Consider the following 15423-nt stretch of genomic DNA (forward strand, 5'->3'; position numbering starts at 1 on the left):
AGTACGCCGACACGTACATATGTTCAGTAGGTTACAAGATGGTATATGTCCAGTGTGAGTCATGTGTATTAAACATACATATGAATTTGTAAGAAATATGCCTGAAAGGGTATATACCAAATATATTTGCTCTGTGATCTCTGGATGGATAAATTGTGGCTTGATGTTTTTCCTTCTTTTGGTTTATCTATATTGTTATCCTCAAGAATGAAAATATGTTACATTTGTCATTAGGAAGAACATTTTAACAGATTTTTAAAATTCGATATTCCAGATAAACTTCATTTCCTTTAATCATTCTGTTTTGTAAACAGTCTCATTCCGTAAACTTTTGAGTTGTTTGACCCTGATGTCAAAAGCCATGAGGCATTTTTTAGGCAGATTTCTTGGTATTTATGGTAGAGATAGACAGTGGAGCTGCTGCAGCCATATGTCTGGTACAGTGCAGTGTTTAGTCTATTTTATAGTGGGAATATGGAAAGTGTGTTGGTGAATTTGTCTTAGTCTCATGAAGTATCATCTCGACAGTAGACTCCCCTCTTCTACAACCTTAATAGAAATTTCCTTAACATAAATACAAATACCTTCTTTGACCTATATTTAATAAATAGGAATAATTTTTGCTGTTTTACAGTGTCTCAAGGAAATTAGATTATTCTGAAGGTAAAATAAAAACAAGCATGGACACATTTCTCCCTTCTTTAGAAAACAAGTATAAAAGAAAATACTTACGGTTAAAGTGGCTGTTGCATATATTGACCTACATTTGTTGAAACTAGTAAAATATCTAACAGACGAGAAGGCGGGAGAATGCTGGTGTGTGGGAAAGGAGAGAAATTTCCAGTTTCTGATTATTAAACTACCTTATTTAGAGCTCTCTTTGAACAAATATTGGCAAGTGGCCAGAGTTCCAACTTGTGGCTGTTTGAGCTTTCCTGAAGGACTTTAAGGGAAGACCTGATCACTTGTCCTGAACTGGAAACTGTGTAAATTATTCATAATGGAGAGAATGACAATAGAAAAAAAAAAATCCCATCTCCTTATAATGACTTTCCTATTCCTGCCACTTCCCTGATAAATTATTTTATGTACTTGTTTACAGAGTATAATGCACACACTTCTGCTTTTTTTTTTTAATATTTTTTCTCTTTTGCCCTTTTAGGGCGGTACCTACAGCATATGGAGGTTCCCAAACTAGGGGTGGAATTGGAGCTGTAGCTGCCAGCCTACACCGCACACACAACCATGTCAGATCTGAGCTGCACCTGCAACCTACACCACAGCTTGCGACAATGCCAAATCCTTAACCCACTGATCAGGGCCAGGGATTGAACCTGTGTCCTCATGGATGCTAGTCAGATTCATTTGCACTGAGTCATGATGGGAACTTGGTTTTTTTTTTTGTTTGTTTTTGTTTTTGTTTTTGAAAGAAATTTCTACTCTTACCAGGAACAAAATTACACTTGGACTTTGCATTTCTGATAAAGAGTTCAGCATAGACAAAGCTTGACGTCCTAACACCAACACCATAATAAGTACTTCCTTCCTTTTTTTGGTCTAACCTGTGGCATATGAGCGTACCCCAGACAGGGATTGAATCTGAGCCACACCTGCAGCCTACACCACAACTGCAGCAGCACCAGATCCTTAAGCCACTGCACTTGCCCAGGGATCGAACCCGTACCTCCTCAGCAAATTGAGCCACGGCAGAGACAACACCAGATCCTTAACCTGCTGTGCCACAGTGGGAACTCCAGTACTACCTTACTTTTGTCTGTCATTTTGCAATTTTTAAGGCACTTTCATATATGTAAATTAATTTGATTCTCATGGCAACTCAGAGAAGTAGATATTATTACCCCTATTATAGAAATGGAGAAAATGGGACACAGGAAGATGGGTCAGCCTACTCTGGATCATTTAGTTGGTGTATGAAGTCCATCTTTCAGACCTTAGTAGGGTCAGAGACACTTCCTATCTCCCTAAACCAACAGAAAACAAATACCATGTAAATCAACACAGCTCCATCATCTTGAAGTTAATGTCAATTTTCTTATGAAATTCATACCAGTATTTTTTCATAATCTCAAGGCCAATAAATCTCATCTTCACCATTCATTCTCTTTCTTATTTTAAAAATTTAAAAAATTCCGGGGGAGTTCCTGTCGTCACAGTGGTTAACGAATCTGACTAGGAACCATAAGGTTGTGGGTTCAATCCCTGGCCTCGCTCAGTGGGTTAAGGATCCCGCGTTGCCATGAGCTGTGGTGTAGGTTGCAGATGCGGCTCGGATCCCACATTGCTCTGGTTCTGGCATAGGCCAGCATCTATAGCACCAATTAGCCCCCTAGCCTGGGAACCTCCATATGTCTCGGGAGCGCCCTAGAAAAGACAAAAAAAAAAAAAATTAAAAAAATAAAAACCTAAAAATTCCTATTTACTCATACCCAAATTGTCCTGTGCTTCTTTTTTCTCTCCCTTTTTCCACTTCTGACCTCTGAGAATCTCTCTCCACTGTCAAAGCCACTATTTGATTGTAAGCTTCCTAATCTCCATCCCCAGCCTCCTCACAAAACTGAAACCTTCACCTTCCAACATGCTAAGAGAGATTTGGAAGCAGTGTTGGCATTCTCCTAGTTTATAACTCCCAGTTCAGATGAATCCCATTCTTGCCTGTATGTAACTCTCCACACTCTGCACCTTTTGAGTCTCATGGTATAGCATGAAGCATAACCAACATCATGTACCAGCTTCTTGTTCACTCCCCAGAGTAACAGATCTTCAATACCTGGCCCACAAAAGGTGCCAGCCTCTCTAGTTACCTCAGACAACCTCAGCATTTATGATTCACAGGTTCTCAAGCAACTGAATTCCAGTGCCCTTTGCCTCAATTCCTCTTTAACACAACTCATTCCTATAGCAAAACCCTAATTTGACATTTAGCGAGATGCTCAGAAAACCTGAACTTCAGTGGCTCTTCACACCCCTGAAAGCACGTTTCCTCACAACTTTCACACTCTCCTAACTTGTTAGTGATTTTTTTTTTTTTTTTTTTTTTTTTTTTTTTTTTTTTTGGCCGCCCTGAGGTATGTGGAGTTCTTGGGCCAGGGATCAGATCTGAGCTGCAGTTGAGACCTAAGCAGCTGCGGCAACACCAGATCCTTAACCCACAGTTTGGGGCAGGGGATCAAACCTGATCCCAGTGCTCCCAAGACACTGCAGAGCTTGCTGCACCACAGCAGGAATTCTGTGATTTCTTTCCTTGCTCTTTCTCTGGTGTTCCCACCTCACTTTCTTCCCTACCCAGAATAAACCCAAGTCTCATTAATTCACCAAATTGCTTCTGGGCATCCACCATGCCCTCCCTTTATTTGTGCTGTACTCTCAACTAACTTGTTGTCGCCTGTGGTTATCTAAGTGGTTAAAGCATGGGCTGGTGAGTCAGACTCGCAGAATTTGAAGCCTGTTTCTACCATTTAGTGATTCTACCTTAGACAAATCATTAATTTTTCAGGGCTTCCATTTCCTCAGCTGGGGAATAGTAATAGAATACTTAACTTCATGACCATCACAGATTATTATGAAGATTGAGATAATATATGTGTGTATAAATATTCTTTTTTCAGATTCTTTTCCCTTATAGATTATTGCACAATATTGAGTATAGCTCCCTGTGTTCTACAGTAGGGCCTTGTTGGTTATCTGTTTTATATATAGTAAAGTGTATATGTCAATCTCAAACTTCTAATTTATTCCCTCCCTTGGCTTTTCTCTTTGGCAACTATAGATTTGTTTTCTGTGTCCGTGGGTCTATTTTCATTTTGCATATGAATTCATTTTACCATTTTTTTTAGGTTCTGCATGTAAGTGATATCATATGATATTTGCCTTTCTCTGACTTTATGGTATAATAATCTCTAGGTCCATCTGTATTACTGTAAATGGTATTATTTTATTTGTTTTTTGTGCAAATGAAAATACTGAATTGTATTCCACTGTGCGTGTGTGTGTGTGTGTACACACTTCATCTTTATCCATTCATCTATCAGTGGACATTTAGGCGTTTCTATGTCTTGCCTATTGTAAATAGTGCTACAGTAAATACTGGGGAGCATGTATCTCTTCAGATTATAGTTTCTTCAGATATACTGCCCAGAGGTGGAATTCTAGGATCATATGGTAGCACTGTTTTTAGATTTTTTTAAGGAGCCTCCATGTTATTCTCCACAGTGGCTATACCAGTTTTCATTCCCACTAACAGTGTAGAAGGGTTCCTTTTTCTCCACACCTCTCCAGTATTTATTATTTGTAGATTTTTTAAAAATAAATTTTATTGGCATATAGTTGATTTACAAAGTTTTGTTAGTTTCAGGTGTACAATGAAGTAAATCTGTTATAGATATACATTTATCCATTCTTCTTCAGATTTCCCCGTATAGGTTATTACACAGCATTGAGTAGGTTACCCTGTGCTATACAATAGTTTCTTTTTATCCATCTGTTTTATATACAGCAGTGTGCATATGTCAATCCTAATCCCCTAGTTTATCCTTTCCCCACCCAACATTTCCCCTTTGGTAAACATATATTTGGTTTCAAAATCTTTGCCTCTATTTCTGTTTTCTAAGCTTTTTTTGTATCATTTTTCATTAGATTTTACATATGAGTGACCTCATATGATATTTGTCTTTCTCTGTCTGACTATGTCACTTAGTATGATGATTTCTAGGCCCATTCATATTGTTTCATTCTTTTTTATGGCTGAATACTATTCCATTGTATATATGTACCACATTTTCTTTATCCAATCCTCTGTTGATGGACATTTACATTGCTTCCATGTATTGGCTATTGTAAATAGTGCTGCAGTGAACATTGGGGTACATGTATCATTTTGAATTATGGTTTTTCTCTTGAATATTTGCCCAGGAGTGGGATTGCTGGATCATATGGTAATTCTACATTTAGTTTCTTTAAGGAATCTCCATACTGATCTCCATAGTGGTTTCACTAGCTTATATTCCCACCAACAGTATAAGAGGGTTCTCTTTTCTCCACATCCTCTCCAGCATTTACTGTTTGTAGATGTTTTAATGATGGCCATTCTCACTGGTCTAATATGGTGCCTCATTGTGGTTTCGATTTGCATTTCTCAAATAATTAGTGATATTCATCATCTTTTCATGTGCGTTTTGGCCATATGTCTTCTTTGGAGAGAGGTATATTTAGATCTTCTGACCATTTGAAAAAAATTTGTTTGGTATAGAGTTATCTTTTAATTTTATTTAAAGTTTCCTTTGCTGTACAAAAGCTCTTAAGTTAAATTAGGTCCCATTTGTTTATTTTTGTTTTTATTTTCATTACTTTAGGAGGAGGGTCAAAAAAGACATTGCTGCAACTTATGTTAAAGAATATTCTGCCTTTGTTTTCCTCTAAGAGTTTTATAATATTGAGTTTTACATTTAGGTCTTTCATCCATTTTGAGTCTATTTTTGTGTATGGTGTTAAAGTGTTCTGATTTCATTCTTGTACATATAGCTGTTTAGTTTCCCCAGTACCACTTGTTGAAGAGACTGTCTTTTCTCCATTGTATATTCTTGCCTCCTTTGTTACAGAGTAATTGACCATAGGTTCATAGGTTTATATATGGGCTTTCCATCCTATTTCATTGACCTATATTTTTGTTTTTGTACCAGTACCATACTACTTTGATTACTCTAGCTTTGTAGTATAGTCTAAACTCAGGGAGCCTGATTCTTCTGGCTGCATTTTTCTTTCTCAAGATTACTTTGGCTATTTGATGTATTTTGTGTTTACATACAAATTTTAAAGTTTTTTGTTCTAATTCTATGAAGAATGCCATTGGTAATTTGATAGGGATCACATTGAATCTTTAGATTGCCTTGGTCGATTTAGTCATTTTGACAATATTGATTCTTCCAATCCAAGACTATGGTATATCTTTTTAATCTCTTTGTGTCATCTTTGATTTCTCTCATCATCTTACATTTTTCAGAATATAGGTCTTTTGCCTTCTTAAGTAAGTTTTTTCCTAGATGTATTATTCTTTTTTTTTTTTTTTTGGTCTTTTTTGTCTTTTTATGGCCACACCCACAGCATATGGAGCCTCCCAGACTAGGGGTCCAATCAGAGCTGAAGCCACTGGCCTAAACCACAGCCACAACGCAGAATCGTGCTGTGTCTGTGACCTACACCACAGCTCATGGCAATGCCAGATCCTTAACCCACTGAGTGAGGCCAGGGATCAAACCCACAACCTCATGGTTCCTAGTTGGATTTGTTTCTGCTGCACCATGATGGGAACTCCATATTATTCTTTTTGATGCAATGGCAAATGAGATCATTTTCTTAATTTCCCTTTCTGATCTTTCATTGTTGCTGTATAGAAATGCAACAGATTTCTGCATGTTATTTTTGTATCCTGCAACTTGACCAGAATCATTGATGAGCTCTAGTCATTTTCTTTCAGCATCTTTAGGACTTTCTATGTATAATGACATATCATCTGCAAACAGTGACAATTTTTACTTCTTTTCCAATTCAGATCTCTTTTATTTCTTTTTCTTCTCTGATTACTGTGGCTAGAACTTCCAAAACTCTGCTGAATGAAAATGAGAGGGAGTTACCATTGTTGCTCAGTGGAAATAAATCTGACTAATATCCATGAGTACATAGGTTGGAGCCCTGGCCCCACTCAGTGGGTTAGAGATCCAGCATTGCTGTGAGCTGTGGTGTAGGTCACAGATGTGGCTTGGATCTAGCATTGCTGTGGTTGCGGCTTAGGCCAGTGGCTACAGCTCCAATTAGACCCCTAGCCTGGGAACCTCCATATGCCACAGGTGCAGCACTAAAAAGACAAAAAAAAAAAAAAAAAAAAAAAAAGGTTGTAAGAGTGGAAATCCTTGTATTGTTCCTGATCCTAGAGGCAATGCTCTTACATTTTCACCATTAAGTATGATGTTAGCTTTGTGTTTTTCATACATGGTCTTTATTATGTTGAGATATGTTCCCTATATGCCCACTTTCTGAAGAGGTTTTTAACCATAAATGGATATTGAATTTAATCTGTAACTATTGAGATGATCATATGAGATGATCATATGGTTTTCATTTTTCAATTTGTTAATATAGTATATCACAGCTGATTGATGTGCAAATACTAAAAAATATCCTTGCATTCCTATAATAAACCTCACTTGATCATGATGTATGATCCTTTTTATATATTGTTGGATTTGGTTTGCCAGTACTTTGCTGAGGATCTTTACATCTATGTTTATCAGTGGTGTTGGCCTGTAATTTTCTTTTTCTGTGATATCTTTGGCTTGGTATCAGGGTAATGGTGGCCTCATAGAATAAGTTGGAAAGTTTTCCTTCCTCTGAAGTTTTTTGGAATAGTTTCAGAAGAATAAATGTTAACTCTTCTCTAAATGTTTGGTAGAATTTGCCTGCAAAGCCATCTGGTCCTGGAATTTTGTTTGTTAGGAGTTTTTAATCACAGATTTAATTTCAGTGCTTGTAATTTGTCTGTTCATATTTTCTATTTCTTCCTGGTTCAGTCTTGGGAGAATGTACGTTTCTGAGTATTTGTCCATTTCTTCCAGGTTGTCCATTTTATTGGCCTGTAGTTGCTTGTAGTAGTCTCTCTCTCTTTTTTTTTTTTTTTTTTTTTTTTATCTTTATAGGACTGCACCCATGGCATATGGAGGTTCCCAGGCTAGGGGTCCAATCAGAGCTACAACTGCCGGCCTACGCCAAAGGCACAGCAATGCCAGATCTGAGCCACATCTGCAACCTACAGCACAGCTCATGGCAACGCCAGATCCTTAACCCACTAAGCGAGGCCAGGAATCGAACCCGCAACCTTATGGTTCCTAGTCGGATTCTTTTCTGCTGCGCCAGGACAGGAACTCCAAAGAGGTCTTTTCTTTTTTTTTTCTATCATTTTTTAGGGCCACACCTGCAACATATGGAGGTTCCTAGGCTAGGGGTAGAATCAGAGCTGTAGCCGACAGACTACACACAACCCCAGCAACGCAGGATGCAAGCCACATCTGTGACCTACATCACAGCTCACGGCAATGCTGGATCATTAACTCACTGAGTGAGGCCAGGGATTGAACCTGCATCCTCATGGATACTAGTTGAGTTCGTAATCACTGAGCCACGACAGGAACTCCTCTAGTAGTCTCTTATAGTCCTTTGTATTTCTGTGGTGTTGGCTGTAACTTCTTTTTCATTTCTAATTTTATTGATTTGTGCCCATTATCTTTTCTCGATAATTCTGGGTAAAAGTTTATCAATTTTGTTTATCTTTTCAAAGAATTATTTTTTAGTTTCGTTGATCTTTTCTACTGTTTTCTTCATCTATATTTCATTTATTTCTGTTCTGATCTTTATGATTTCTTTCCTTCTAATAATTGGGGGTTTTGTTTTTTTCTTTTTTTTCTAATGCGTAAGGTTGGGTTGTGTTAGATTTTTCTTATTTCTGAGCTTGTATCTCTGTGGATTTCCTTCTTAGAACTGTTTTTGCTGCCTCCCATGTTTTGGATTGTCATGTTTTCATTTTCATTTTTCTCTATTTTTTTATTTCCTCTTTGATTTCTTCAGTGATCCATTGGTTGTTTAGTTGCATATTGTTTAGCCTCCATGTGTTTGTGATTTTTTGCAGATTTTTTTCTTTGTAGTTAATTTCTAATCTTATAGTGTTGTGGTCAGAAGAGATGGTTGATTATGATTTCAGTTTTCTTAAATTTACTGAGGCTTGCTTTATGGACCACCTTGTGATCTCTTCTGTAGAATGTTTTGTGTGCATTTGAAGAGAATGTGTATTCTACTGCTTTCTGATGGAACATGCTATAGATATCAATTAAGTCCATCTAGTCTAATATGTCATTTAAGGCCTGTATTTCCTTACTGATTTTCTGTCTGGATGATCTCTCCATTGATGTGAGTGGCTGTTAGATTCCCCCACTATTATTTTGTTACTGTCAGTTTCTCCTTTTATATCTCTTAATTTTCTGTTTCAAATGTGACCTTTTCTTTTCTGCCTAGAGAAATTCCTTTAGCATTTGTTGTAAAGCTGGTTTATTGGTGCTGGATTTTTTTTTTCTTTTTGCAACTGCACTTTCAGCATAAGGGCTAGGGGTCGAATCAGAGCCACAGCTGCCAGCCTATGCCACGGCCACAGTGATGCAGGATTAAGGCCACATTTACTACCTACCCTGCAGCTTGTGGCAATGCCACTGAGCAAGGCCAGGGATCGAACCTGCATACTCATAGATACTGGTAAGGTTCTTAACCTGCTAAGCCACAGCTGGAACTCTGCTGCTGAATTCTTTGAGCTTTTGCCTATGTAGCTTTTGATTTCTCTGTCAAATATGAATGAGAGCCTTGCTGGGTAGAGTGTTCTTTGTTGTATGTTTTTCCTTTTCATCACTTTAAAAATATCATGCCACTCTCTTTCAGTCTGCAGAGTTTCTGCTGAAAAATCAGCTGGTAACCTCATGGGAATTACCTTGTGTGTTATTTGTTTCTTTTCCATTGTTGCTTTTAATATTTTCTCTTGACCTTTAATTTTTGTCAGCTTGATTACTATGTGTCTCGACATGTTCCTCCTTGGCTTAATCCTGTATGGAACTCTGTACTTCCTGGAATTGGGTGACTGTTTCCTTTCACTTGTTATGGAAGTTTTCAACTAGTATCTCTTCAAATGTTTTCTCAGACAGTTTCTCTCTCTCTTCTCGTTTTGGGACCCCTGTAATGAGTTTCTCTTGATCTTCTACTTCTGGGACCCCCATAATATTGGTGCATTTGAAGTTGACCCAGAAGCCTCTTAAATCATCCTCATTTCTTTTCTCTTTTTCTTTCTTCCTCAGCAGTGATTTCCACCACTCTGTCTTCCAGCTCATTTATCCACTTTTCTGCCTCATTTATTCTGCTATTGATTCCTTCTAATGTATTTTTCATTTCAGTTATTTTACTCTTCCACTCTAGTTGTACTTTATATTTTCTAACTCTTTGTTTAAAAGTTCTTATAACATCTTTCTCTGTGCATCCATTCTTTACCAAGTTCTTGGCTCATCTTTATGATCATTATCTGAACTCCTTCTCAGGTAGATTGCATGTCTCTACTTTGCTTAGTTGTTCTGGAGATTATTTCTTCATCCGGAACATATTCCTTTGTCATCTCATTTTGTTTATATTCTATTTGTATTTTTATGTATGTAGTAGGCTAATTACATTTCTTGACCTTGGAGAAGTGGACCTCTGTAGGGGATGTCCTGTGTGTCCCACCAGTATTCTCCTCTCTTGTTGCCCAAGGGCCTAGGACCAGCTCATCCCAGGGTAGGTTCTGACCTGTATTTGTGGACTCAGTTATGCAGTCTGCAGAATTATAGTTTTTTTACTTCTGTATCTCCCTCTGGTGGGTGAGGCTGGTCTAGAGGCCAGTGCAGGCCTCCTGGTGGGCAGGGCCAGTGCCTGTCCACTAGTGGATGGAGATGTTCTTGGTCCTCTGGTGGCCAGGTCCATGTCAAAGGGCATGTCTAATGGTAGCTGTGGGCTCAGCAAGTTTTTAGGCAGCCTCTCTGCTGATGGATGGGGCTTTATTCCTGCCCTGTTGGTTGTTTAGCCTGAGGCATCCCAGCACTGGAGCCTATAGGCTATTTGGTTGGGCTGGGTCTTGGTACTAATTATCCAAGTAGCTTGTGTCTAGCAAGAGTTCATTAGATAAACACTCCCTGAGATTTTTTCCACCTGCTGTTACAACCCCAGAGAGCACCCCAGCTGCCCCCACCCTCTTTAGACACCTTCTAGGAACAGCAAGCAGGTCTGCAACAGGCTCCTAAGAAGTCACTGCTTTTGCCCTGGGTCCCATTGTACATGAGAAGTCTTGTGCACTCTCCCAGAGTGGAGTCTTCCCCACTCCTGTGGAGCTCCTGCAGTCAAGCCCTGTGGACCATCAAAGCCAAATGGTCTGGGGGTTCCTCCTCCCAATGCCAAACTCCCAGACTGGGGAGCCTGACATGGGGCTCAGAACTCTCATTCTGGTGGGAGAGCTTCTGCGATATAACTATTCTACAGTTTATCGGTCGCCCACCCTGGAGTGTAGGATTTGATTATATCATAAGTGCAACTCTCCTACCATCTAGTGATTTCTTCTTTGTTTTTGGATGTATAATATCTTTTTTTTTTTTTTTGGTAGGTTGTAGTCTTTTTTTTAATCAATGGTTGTTCAGCTCATAGTTGTGATTTTGGTGTTCTTGTGAGAGGAATTGAGCTCAAGGTCCTTCTGCTCTGCCATCTTGTGCGTAGTAGAAATGGTCTGTAAAGAATTGTAGATGCTTTTACCTCACATTACAATCCTGTTATCCTTTCAAGAGCTTTGTAAATATTAGGACTCATAGTCACCCTGCTCAGAAGGTACCAGCTCACTCCAGGGGAAGTTCTTAGCCTGTGATGGCCTTTCAGAGTTATCCCGTAATTGAGATAATATATGTAAAGTGCTTGGAATAATACTTAAGGCATAAGTGCTCAACAAGTGTTTACTGTTATTACAAATGAATTGCTTGACGCTGCTTCTAAAAAAAAAAAAATCACATAATCAAATTAATAAGTGCCAATGCATGCCCAGATATTCAAAACAAAACACAAATCAGCAAACATCCTCCTTTTTCACAGCTTTACCTAGATATTGCCCACTTAAGGGAGATGCCTGTAAAGTCTGAGAACCTCTGATAGCCTCATGTCAACTATTTGTCTTCCTCATCAAAATTAAATGGAATTAATGAGGAACTGACTAATGCCTATTGTTCTTAAAGCTGTAACAGCAAGGATTTCACGTGACCTCTTCCCAGAAGACAGACTAGAAGAAACAAGCATAACGAAGTTCTCGTTGTGACTCAGCAGTAATGAGCCTGGCTACTAGTATCCATGAGGATGTGGATTTGATCCCTGATCTTGCTCAGTGGGTTAAGGATCTGGCATTTCTGTGAGCTGTGGTGTAGGCCACAGATGCAACTTGGATCCCAAGTTGCTATGACTGTGGTGTAGGAACTTCCATATGTCACGGGTATGGTCCTAAAAAGAAAAGAAAAGAAACAGGTCTAAGATACGAATAGACATCTCACAAAGAAGAAAACGTAAATGGCTAAGACCTATATTAAAAGGTACACATCCTCACTATGATGGAGAAAAAGAAAGCCCTGTGGAACACATTAGGGAGATCTCCTAATCCAGCTGCTGTAGATTTTCAGATTTATTTTATTTTTGGTTTTTTAGAAAGACTAGGTAGTGAAGGACAATTCATAAGAAATAAAGACACATCTATTTTAAAGCATGAAGTATGAGCAGGGGTTGGGAGAAGAAAAACAAAAATGTACAAAGGGCTAGAAGACTGAAATATCCAGTAAAATATTCAAAGACAGCAACAGGAAGCGCTAAACCTAGAGATGTAGAAAGGAAAGAGATGAAAGATAAAATTGAAAAGCAGAGAAACCGAATGCCAGAATGCCAGTGGGGTGACTATAGCAAGAGTTCACAGGAGAGCTAACTAAGGCAGTGGCAACGGGAAAAGAAAAGGTAGGGTATCTTTGTAAATTCTGTGTATTCAAGGTTCAATAAATAATGCATGACAATAGGATTTGGTGACTGATTGCTTCTGTAGGGTAAAGAAGAAAGAGAAGATTGACTCTGAGGTTTATAATTTGAGGGGTTAGATTGAAATTGATTATATAAATTGGAAATAGGGTCATTGAGAAGATTTTGTGGTTAAATTAGTGCGTTTAATTTTGGCCATAACTTGGTTAAGAAATCTGCCTGCCATCTCTTTGGTGTTGCCTAGAAGAGTGGAAATATATGTGGAACTCAAATATCATAATGTTAAAGGACAATTCTAGAAGAATCCTCTCCATCACACAACCATGTAGCAATTTTTTCTTTTCATGGAAGGCAAATGGAATTAATAATGTTAACTATTTCTACTGCTCTTAAGTAAGCGATTGTCACTATGTGATTGCTTGGCCTTTCCAAAAAGATAGGCTGGCTGCTTCTCTTTCATTAAGAGATTACACAATATCGGCAAATCTCGTACTTAAAGCCATTTTACTTAGAAATCATGCTTGTTTATCTTTGTATATTTATGCCTAAATAAATAACTTGTGGGAAAATATGTCCCTTTGAATATTGAATAAAGCCAAACAAAATTAAAAAAAAAAAAGGTACACATCCTCATAGTAATCAGGGAAATGCAAATTAGAACGACAGTGAAATAACATTACATACCCTAGAAATTGGCCAAAACTAAGAAATCTAATAATATGAGATATTGGACAGAATATTTTAATAGGCATGTAAATGGTATAATCACTTTGTGAAACATTGAGGGGTTATCTTGTAACATCAAGTACTCACATATTCCATGGACCATCCATTCCATCTCAGTGAAGTTCTCTCACATGGGCCTCAGGACAATGTCAGAGCAAGATAAACCTGCAAGCACCTTTCTCCACCGACAGGAGAGTGGCATAAATAGTGATATAGTGGTACATTCACACGGAATAATATAAAATACACACAAACGAAATAACAAAGAATCTTAGAAACAATGTTGAAGGGAAAACAACATATCTCTAACAAATAAGTGTGTGTAGTACAATAGTATTTTACATATATTAATCCATTTAATTCTCCTGACATCTCTTTAAGGAAGGTACTCTTGCTCTCATTTTACAGATGAAGAAGCGGAGGCACAGAGAGTTTAAATAACTTGCTGGTAAGTGAAGATTCCAGGATGTATTTATTGCATCTTTACACAAGTACCACACACTTGCCTAGATTATTTATCTTATGAAAATGCTCCACATAAAATTCCTGATAAATCTTCCTTGCAAAATCGACACAATTAGTGGAGAGTCCAGTTTACCATAAGCCTTGGCACTCTTCTATCATCCCTATCACCAAAGTATAAACTCACTGGATAGTTTGGTCTTCCCTTAAACGGTCTTCTGAACTGTTTTCTAGATTGCACTTTAGGAAACATTGTGACTCATTCTCAATGCCCTGAAGCCCTGAGGCCCTGGAACTTCCTCTTCAGTTGACATTTTTCAGAATGCCAGTAACCAAGAGATCTGAAAATGAAGGAATTCTTTTCCCAGAAAGTATTCACACATACCACCACCACCTTAACTCCCCAGAAATTCCCTCCATCTTTTTCTTAACAGCCCTAAGACCCAAAGGAAAGAATTTGAGCAGCTATTGGAAAGATCATTTCTTCCTGCATCACAATCTTTAGAATAATGCTTACAAACTTGTGACTGAGTACTGTACAGCGAGGAGGGGAAGAGAGCTAGGAATCCAAAACCTGTGTTTAGTTCCAAGTTCTGCTGCTTAACTCTGCACCATTGGGTGAATTCATTAACTTCTCTGGGATACATTCCTTTAGTTATGCACTTCATTCAGTCAAACTTGACAAGCATTTTTGAAATACCTCCAAGGTGCCATGCACCTTCACTGGAGGATGGTACTTTAGCTGGACCTTCAGGTTTTGTCCCAAGACCTTTCCTGAAGATGTAGACATGTATTAATGGTATGATTACAGGCCAGTGCAAAGTAAATTGATCTTGGAAGGGGTAATTAAGCATAGAATAAACAAGAAGGTAGGAACAGAGGATATGATGTGCTGAGGTTTGGACTTCCCCTGAATGAGAACAAAGGTGTGACCTGATTGGGCAGAAGGAAGTGGTCAAAGGTACTTTTGATACTTGCACAAAGGGCGAGTATGCCTGATGTTTAGTTTCTGAAACTTCCTTTGGTTTCTGACCTCTGTACCTTTATCTGCTTATATTGGTAAAAATGGTATAGGCAACCTAAGAAGAAGATGAATTTCAGTATCTCTTTCTGGTTTAAGAGATTCTTAACACCTTCCTCAAAAGGAAGTACTTCCTTTATTAGTCCTGTTTTATATACATCTAAAACTTTAAAAGGAATTAAGGAAAGGGAAATCAAACAAAAGCTAAAAATATTTCTCACACTAGTTCAAGGTGTCCCTAGTGGCTTGTAGCGTGGGAATGTATCTAAATCATTTTCAACAGTCTGGTGAGGCATTTGGTTCCTTCCCCCCCCCCCCATCCATGTCTTTTGATGCAAACTCCCTAAGTTAAGAATTGAGAAGGAATGAACACTGCTTGAGGTCTTTATCTTTAGGGGCTAGGAGACACAATGCCCAAGAAAATTAGAGGGTAAGGTGTCTCTCACGGAAGTTAGGAGGTAGGTCAAGGGAGAAATGTTAAAAAGAGGAAGTCACTATTCAGTGAACAGCTAGGATTAAGAATAGAGAAACTAGCAGGCAGAGCCAAGACTTGTCTCATAACTATAACAGAAGCAGTTTTCATGAACTGATGA

The sequence above is a fragment of the Sus scrofa genome, chromosome 1, assembly GCF_054392235.1.
Source record: "Sus scrofa isolate SSC_HxYL_T2T_F1_AM1 chromosome 1, Sscrofa_HxYL_maternal_Yorkshire_Landrace_v2.0, whole genome shotgun sequence".
Lineage (NCBI taxonomy): Eukaryota > Metazoa > Chordata > Mammalia > Artiodactyla > Suidae > Sus > Sus scrofa.